This window comes from Budorcas taxicolor, chromosome 20 (assembly GCF_023091745.1).
Source record: "Budorcas taxicolor isolate Tak-1 chromosome 20, Takin1.1, whole genome shotgun sequence".
Taxonomy (NCBI): Eukaryota; Metazoa; Chordata; class Mammalia; order Artiodactyla; family Bovidae; genus Budorcas; species Budorcas taxicolor.
Genome location: NC_068929.1, coordinates 18,007,256 through 18,016,998, shown reverse-complemented (window position 1 = coordinate 18,016,998; position 9,743 = coordinate 18,007,256).

Here is a 9,743-nt window from a genome sequence, read left to right as displayed (position 1 = left end):
AAGTGAGAGGTCACAGGGCTTTACAATGGAGATGGAGGCTGGCGACAGAAGAGGATGCACCCTCTCCACTCAGCTGAGACAGAGAGGTCAAGAAGGTAGTAATCTGGCAACTATGGAGAAAACTCCCTGTGAAGATAAGGGGTTAATTAATTTTTGTTGTTCAGTCGCTAATTCCTGTCTGAATCTTTGTGACCCCATGGACTCCAGCATTCCAGGCTTCCCTGTCCTTCACTATCTCCCAGAGTTTGCTTAGACTTATGTCCATTGAGTCAGTGATGCCCTCCAACCATCTCACCCTCTGTCACCCCCTTCTCCTCCCACCTTCAATCTTTCCCAGTGTCAGCATCTTTTCCAGTGTCAGCATCTTTTCCAGTGAGTCAGCTCTTCACATCAGGTGGCCAAAGTATTAGAGTTTCAGCATCAGTCCTTCCAATGAATATTCAGGGTTGATTTCCTTTAGGATGGACGGGTTTGATCTCCTTGCTGTCCAGTGGACTCTCAAGAGTCTTCTCCAACATCACAGTTTGAAAGCGTCAATTCTTCGGTGCTCAGCCTTCTTTAAGGTCCAACTTTCACATCCCTACATGACTACTGGAAAAACCACAGCTTTGATTATACAGACCTTTGTTTGCAAAATGATGTCTTTGCTTTTTAATATGCTGTCTAGGTTTGTCATAGCTTTTCTTTCAAGGAGCAAGCATCTTTTGATTATTTTTAGAACACTGTTATTAAATGATCTATTTTAATTCTGTTGGTCACAAGCTCCAATGTATTATTTGGGGAAACTCTTCTTGTCTCTTTCTATTAAAAAAATAATAGAATCAGAGAAAAAAAGGTGGGAGAACTGGTCTGAGTGAAGGGAGAGAATCACCACTTGCATTTACTGCCCTGCTATGATCTGCCCTCTGGAAAGTCCCTGCTCCATTTTATGAGAGACTGGTGTAATGTTTTTGTAAGATTCCAGATAGCTGGGATAAGCAGAACCCATGAGCCATCCAAAACTTCTCTGTGGGCTCCTGCATAAGCCTACTTCTATTTTACCTCCTGCAAGCCACCTTGTCTGCAAGTTGTGATAGGAGGAGGAGATAGTGGGACAAAGGCTGGCAGCTGGGGAGTAAATTCAGCCTCCCAGGGCCTCTTCTCCCAGGTTTTATGCACCCTGTCACTTGTTAGTCTCGTTAGTGAGAGGCACACCACCCTACTAGTTGTGTGAGGACCAGAGCACTGCAGGTCCCAGCCGTGCTTGGCCATGACTGTCTGTAACCCAAGAGAAAGCCAGGAGCAGCCCTGGCTTTCCCCTCCCCTCTTTGCTTGGTCTGGGGACGCTTTCGCTTTATGCGAGAGCTCTGTCTCCAGTGTAGTCCGTTTCCTCAATGCTATCTCTGAGAGGAAAGCTAGACTGACCAACTGGCAGCATTAAGACACACCACCATGGTACTTGGTCTGCGAGGAGAGGAGAACCAGCTTTCTGGAGGGCAACACTCCAGACCTGCCTTCCAGCAGCAAACCCACCAGCTCCCAGATCTCAAAATCTGGTCCTCTTTTAGTAGCCAGCGGTTTTCAACGCTTCCATTTCTGGAGGATGGTTTCCTTTTTGCTGTCTGGCTCTCACAGGACTAGGAAAAAGCCAGCTCCTTCACAGTTACTTCTCATCATGTCCAGTGAGGTCAGTCCCTCTTGGCCTGGACTCTCAGCATCTTTCTCTAAGTCACAACGTTCTCTAGGCACTTGCTGACCCTGCTGTGTTCTGCCTGTTAAAAGGTCACCTGCGTTTTGAATTCTTTCCACTCTCCTCCCAGTTATTTGTGATAGCCTCTTAGAAGCTTAAAAATAACATTTATTTCCCCGGTGGTTTTGTATATTTCCATTTGACAAACTCTATTTTGTTCCATGTGTTTCTAAGGGAACAGAAACCAAAATGGTTTATGTCCTACTTCCTACGCTGGCCTGACTGATGTTGTCAGCCTGGAATTGTCCTTCAGCCAGAGTGGGTACTTCCAACCATAAGCTGGACCTTGATGCAGAAACTATATAAACTACAAAGACAATGGACATTGTTTGGCTGTTGCGAAAGCTACTTCATTCTACTTCCTTTAATCAAGCAGTTAATTTTTTAATAGATAGATTCAAGCCACTTTGCATGGATATGATAATATAAAAGTGGGTTATACCAAGATACTGTGATTGTGAATCCATTATTAAAATATAACTGAGGGCAATATCAGACATCAAAATGGAAAGCAGCAGTTACCAGAAGGGGTACACTGGGGGACTTCTGGGGAAAGAAAATGTGCTGGAAATATTCTATTTGAAGATGTGGGTGAATTATATGAGTGCGTTTGCTTGTGAAAACCCAGTGAGCTCTGTAATTTATGATCACGTTTTTCTGCATGTATGTTCTACCCCAACAAAAAGTTGACTTATAATAAACAGACAAACTGAGGGCTTTGGTTGAGGTAGGCAATTAAAGGAATGAGGACAACTCTTCTTTCATTTGACGTGTATTGTTTTGGTGCTCACACAGTGCTCAGTGGGAAACAGACTTAGTATGTATTACAGAAATGAAAAAGTTAATGGCCTGGCTTCAAGGAGTTTACAGTTATGAGTGAGTTATAATATAAATGCAAGTGCTCAGTATATATACCAATGATGCTAATTGGTTGTAGCAAATGTACCACAGTAATGTAGGATGTAAACACTAAGGGAAACTAGCTAAGAGGAATATGGAATTCTCTATAGAGTCCTCACAACTTTTCTGTAAATCTAATCCTATTCTATGTTTACATTTTTATTTTAACAATATGCAATGCCATGAGAATGACTAGAAGGAAGAGATTATTTTTGTACTAAGGGAATCAGAGGTGACTTTGTAAAAGAAAAGATGTGATTACTTTAAAGGAAGAATAGGATCATAATCAAGGAAACTAGGGAAGAAGTTAACTGACAGGTGAAAAATGATATAAGCAACTATGGGGCTGGAGTCAGGGGTTTCCCTGGCAGTCCAGGGATTAAGACTCTGCATTTCCAATGCAGAGGGTACAGATTCAATCCCTAGCTGGGGAACCAAGCCATGTGGCCAAAAAAAGTAAAAATCAAATAAATTAAGCAAAAAGAAAAATTTTACAATCAATAGTCAAGATATGAAAATAACCTGTGTCCATCAACAGATGAATGGATATGAAGATATGTATGTATATATGCAATTCAGCCACAAGAAGAATGGATTCATTTAGCATACTGCATTCAAGATCCATCCTTTATGGCAACATGGATGGATCTTGAATGCAGTATACTAAATGAAATTAAGTCAGAATAAGCCAGATAAAGACAAATAGTATATGATTATTACATATGTGTGAACTCTAAAACACTCAGATTCAAAGAAACAGAATAGAATAGTGGTTACCAGAGGCATGGGGTGGTAGGAGAGAGGGAAATGTTGGTCAAAGAGTTCAAACTTCTAGTTGTAAAGTCATTTAGTTCCAAGGATCGAATGCATAGCACAGTGATTATATTTAATGAAACTATATTACATCCTTTAAAGTTCCTAAGAGAGGGAATCTTACGTGTTCTCACTGCAAAGAAGAAGTGGTCATTTAGGACATGATGCAGGTGTCACACCCAATACTGTGGTGGTAAGCATTTTGCAATATATAAGTGAGCAAGTCAACATTATACACTTGAAACTTACACAATGCTACCTGTCAGTTTATCTCAGTAAAGGTGGAAAAGAAACTGTGGAATGTATCAGGACTAGTACATGGTTCTGTCAGACTGGTGAGTTGGAAGCAGGAAAGAAGTGGTGTGGAATAGGACCAGAGAAGCAAAGGGCTTTAAAAGCAGATTGGGAACAGCCTTCAATTTTAAAACTTAACTAATGCACAAAATATTAGCTCTTGATTGCCATTAAAACTCATTATTGGGCTTCCCTGGTGGTCTAGTGGTTAAGAATCCACCTGCCAGTGCAGGGGATGCAGGTTTGATCCCTGGTCTGGGAAGATCCCACATGCCACAGAAAAACTAAGCCCGTGCCCCACAACTACTGAGGCCCATACATTCTAGAGCCCATCTCGGCAACGAGAGAAGCCACCACAACGAGAAACCCGCACACCGCGACGAAGTGTAGCCCTTGCTTGCCACACCCAGAGGAAGGCCGTGTGCAGCCATGAAGACCCAGTGCAGCCAAAAATAAAGAAAATAAATGAATCTTTTTTAAAAAAAAAACTCATTATTTTACAATGAAAGACAAATGTTAATTTGAAAACCGATGGATATTATTACAGGTATTACCCACTTTTCAAAACTTGACTTTACATCATTTCACTTTTACATAAGGCCTAAGTTAGTACCTGTTTTTGCTAAAAGAAATCTGAGGAGGATTTTTTTGCTTTTATGAAAAGAGGTGAAAAGCAAAAATACACTTCAGTGTCTGACTTGCAGAGACTGACAGAGGTAGCACCCAGCTCAAGTGGTGAGAGTGGCCCCGCCAAGCTCCTTCCCCAGAAACCACACTCAGCATCTCCGCATCAAGATGCCATAGCTTTTGCTTTATTCTTTAGATCCCATAGATAAGTTATATCATATAATATTTATCTATATACCAATCAGAAACAGACTCATAGACTCAGAAAACAAACATGGTTAACAAGGGGGAAAATGGGGAGAGAGAGAAAATTAGAAGCATGGCATTAACAGATATCATCTACTATACATAAAACTGATAAGCAACAAAGTTTACTGTGTAGCACAAGGAACTATATTCAGTATCTTATAAGAACCTATAATGGAAAATAAAGTGAAATATATATGTATGTATGACTGAATCATTTGCTGTATATCCAAAACAAACACAATATTGTAAATCAACCAAACTTCAATTAAAAAAAAATGCCACAGCTTTGAACTGTCTGTGAGGATATCTTGATTTATTTCATGCATCCTTAGCAAGATGTGTCCTAAGGTAATTGCTTTTTCACTTTTTGCCATTTCACCTTGTGAAATAATTTCCTAGGAACTCTCTATTTTCAGATAGTAGGAGAAACCTATATTTAACTCACTTTCCAAGTCTTTATACTTCTACCATGAACTAAAGGAATTAAATTTATTAAACATTCACTATGTACCTCATACTGTGAAATCACTTTGTCTACTATCTTAATCATCTTAAAATCCTTATGAAGCAGCTGTTATTATTTTATTTTGCAGATAAAAAAATCAAGAACGTGTTCATTTCCAACAAACACAAAAGAGTCATAAATATAAAAAATAGATATAGGCACCTGAGATCTTGTTTGTTTCCAACAAGCACAAAAGTCATAAATGCCAAAAAATAGATACAGTGCTTACTGCCAGAATGTGCTTCAGTGGTTGAAATAGAACTGAGTTAAAAATATGTTTACATTCAGATTTTGTTTAAATCCATTTTTTAACTGGAAAGAGAGTCATCTGGGACTAATTTAAGTTCTTCAAGACTTAATGGTCTTGATAAACCCATTTATCAAGTTGTTTCATGGAATAATTCAGACAAGTGTGTTTGGCAAGGAGTAATTATCACACAGAGTACCCAAAACTGATAAAGCCTGGCCTACACAGACTGGACTAGACATAGCGCAGGAGAGCTGTTTTCCAATTCAGTTGTATAAACTCGTTCTGTAGAGTCAGAGACAGCACAGCTACACCGCATGGACCACAGGGTGGACAGCCCAGTTCTGAGCTCTGAATGCTTGCAAACAGTTCCAAAGGAAATGAAACAGACTTAACCTTCCTATCTTGGGGTGACTTGCATTGTGACTTGCCTGCAAAGCTAAGTTATTGGGTATTTGAGAATAATATAGTCCAATAGTTACTAATGTCATTTCCCCTCGAATTATAAGATAGAGTGAGGAACAAAATAGGTTTCAGCTTGGCTCTTCTAAATCTCAAATCATGCAGAAATGAAAAAGTCATCAAAGATCCACAGTTTCTATCGAGGACTTCCTTCCTTCGTTTTTTATTTTCTAATGAGATTTTCCCTCCCCATACAACCACATAACAAGTTTTACCTTCTTTATATTTGTTGAAAGAAAACTAAATTCTCAGTTCTCTAAATTCTCAAAGAGAAATAAATTCTAAATTTTGCTTTCCTCTAATTCCTGACAAACTGTTCTATACCTAACAGCCACAAGGTAGGAAGGCAGCTGAGTCATTCAAAGAAGCATTTTATTCTTGATCTTACCATTCAATATCACAGGGTGTGATGAAAACTGGAACAAATATGGAAATCACAGAGGTGCCAGAACATTACATTTAAAAAATGGAATTATTTGAGTCAATCTGGAATGTCTGGTTCTTTTAGTTTAGGCCTCATGGGTAGCATTGTGCTTCAAAAACAACTTGAATTGGCTACCAGGATTCCAGAAGGGTAACATAATCGTGTACCTTTGTGGGAGATGCTTATCTATGTCTCCTACGAGCAGAAGGAAGCTGGATTCTTCTACCTTTTCAAGTTTCAAAATGAAAATTATTCAAAAAAGTTCCAAACCTGAGTGGAATTTGGAAACAATGGGAGGAGGCAGTTTCTCAGATCTTTTCCATTTGTGCTAGTCTTTATTTGAAATAAACACCCAGCATGAATCAAATCTTCTACAGCTACAGACATATGGGGCTTGGGGGAGGTCCATCCTCACCACTTCCCCTATGTGATTTGACAAGTACAGAAAAGGTCTCCAAGTTAATCATCCTGAATACAAAATTCAGACCTGTGGAGGAGACAGAGATACTTAACTGAGACCCAGGAGCTGGCAGCAGCTTACCTCCCCTTCTGAAAAATGCAGCCTGGAACCCTGAGACCTCCCGCCCCCTGGAAGGACACCGCTCCCTCTGCAAAGTCCTCCACTGAGGGCTGTGAACACAAGGCAGGTCTCTCCTCCCCAGTCATTGATGCACAACATTGTACGGGTGTTGTCAGACCTCAGAAAAGGGTTGGGGAAAACCAAAGGGAATTATAACATATGAAGGAAGGAATTTTCAGCTGTGTCATCCAACACAGGGGAAAAATTCTCCACTGAGTTAAGGGGACACACCCAGACTCCTGACCTAGTTGCCTTGTCACACACTGGGAATGAATCCCCAAGCGCCTTTGGGGTTAGAATTTCTTCCCATGGGGGTAGCCTGCCTCCATCATTCTTCCTCTCCTCTGTGTAGTACCCATCTCCATGTCTAGGCTATCCCATCTAGTAAAAGACTCTAAACAGCTCTAGCAAAACAATCCACGGTGCCTCGCAAGAGTCTAGGGTCCAGTTCCCTTGAGGGCTTCACCTTTGGTCTGGGTTGCGGACGTGCCTCTGAATGCTACTTGGATAACCCAGATGCTCCTCCCCTCTACACACACGCAGAAGCATTCCCCTGATGTAGTAACATCACAACCAAGAAACGTAATACTATTCAGTCATAAAAAAGAAGGAAATATGCCATTTGCAGGAACATAGATGGACCTAGAGATTGTCATCCTGAGTGAAGTGAGTCAGAATAAGACAGATATCATATGGTATTACTTATTTGTGGAATCTAAAAAACGAATACCAATGCACTTAGTTTCAAAACAGAAATAGATTCACAGACATAGAAAACAAACTTGTGGTTACAAAAGGGGATGAGGGGGAGATAAATTAGAAGTTTGGGACTAACATACACACACTACTACTATACATGAACTCGGTAAGTGACAAGACCTACTGTATAGTACGGGGAACAACACTCCGTAGCTTATGCTAACCTATGGTGGACAATAATCTGAAAAATAAAATATATATATGTATGACTGAATCACCTTGCTGTACACTTGAAACTAACACACTGAAAATTAATTATGCTTCATTTAAAAATTAAAAATAACATTTTAAAAAGAAGTGTTAGACTGATTTAATAATATCATCTAATATTCTAATATAATGCTTCTCAACCTTTCATGTGCATCCAAACAACCTGAGGTTTAAGCTGCATTTCTTCTTTTCTTTTTTTGTTAAGCTGCATTTCTAATAAGCTTCCAGGTGCTGCCGCTGCTGGTCAGCTGTCCAAACTCTAAATAGTAAGGATCTAATTAATATACAATCCATATTCAACTTTCTTCAATAGTTGAAAAATCTCTTTGACAGTTTTTTATTCCTAACTCAGGATCTGGTCAGGACTCATTCATTACACTTGGCTGTCATGTCCTTTTAGACAGAGGATGTGAGCTTTTTCTTGGCTGCTCACTTGGTTTCACAAAGAATCAGTCAAAGTGTTGACATTTCCCCTAGCGAGACCCCCTCACACCATTCAAGGCTGAGACGCGGACCGCCCCTCTCACCGTCTCAGTGAGGGAGAGGCAGAGGGGAGAGAGGTGTCTTGTTCAGCTGCATCTGGAAGGAATCGCCTGCGGGAGGCACTGCTAATGGTGAGGTTCTATTATGTGCTTTTTTTTTAAAAAAAAAATGCAAACCATATATACTGACCTGGATTTTCTGAGACAAGTGCAGGTATATGGTGCCTACCTCAGAATAGTAGCACAGCACTCAAACATAGCTGCAAAAGAGTTTTATTATCCTTGTTGCTAGCCTGAAAGGTCTTATCCATTCTCTCCAGAGAAATTAGAGTCCCATGCTACAGGCATAGTGAAACCCACTGTGTGTACAAACTTCATTTTCTATTTTTCGGAGCTTAGAGTTTAGATGAATTCAATCGTTTCTAGAATAACTCTTCTAAGGGCCCCCGCAGGGTGGGCCATAGGGACTTGTCCAAATCCCACTACACTGTCCACTGTGGGCTCTACCATCCCCTCCCTGGCTTGGTGTGCCCATCTCATTCACCTGTGCAACCTCGTCATAGTAGTATCTGCTAAAATGCTAACTATTGCCTAGAAGGAAAGATGAAAGATGCATTCTTACGGCCAGTTAGCTATCAAAGACTCACCTGAAGAATCAAGATGGGTTATCTCTCAAGCTGATAGAGAAAGGGGTTATGTGGCAAAGGCACTTGACCAAATAGGAGGAATGGAGAAGCAGGGAACCCAAATAAGCAGGCAGCGCAACCAGCCATCTGGCACCTGAGATGAGGATGAGCATCTCAAGAAAGGCAGTGGCACTGAAAGGGCCCTGAGAAGCTCCCTGTTCACCAGCCTCATTCTTTGTCCTAAGGTTCACATATTATGTTCCCAGGCAGCACAGGATTTATTTCATAGAATGAAAAATAATCTAAGATGATGTTAGATCCAGACACCCTTGTCCCCTCATGTCCCAGTACTGTATTCACTTACAACATTTTAACAGTAGGAGTATTTTAGCCTCTGCTTGAGCATTTCCTACGTGGGGTTCACAGCAGGCCTACATTCCTACAAAACACATAATACTAACAGTTAGTAGTTACCAACCTAGACAGCATATTAAAAAGCAGAGACATTACTTTGTCAACAAAGGTCCGTCTAGTCAAGGCTATGGTTTTTCCAGTGGTCATGTATGGATGTGAGAGTTGGACTGTGAAGAAAGCTGAGCACGGAAGAATTGATGTTTTTGAACTGTGGTGTTGGAGAAGACTCTTGAGAGTCCCTTGGACTGTGAGGAGATCCAACCAGTCCATTCTAAAGGAGATCAGCCCTGGGTGTTCACTGGAAGGACTGATGTTGAAGCTGAAACTCCAATACTTTGGCCACCTGATGCGAAGAGCTGACTCACTGGAAAAGATCCTGATTCTGGGAAAGATTGAAGGCGAGAGGAGAAAGGGAAGACAGA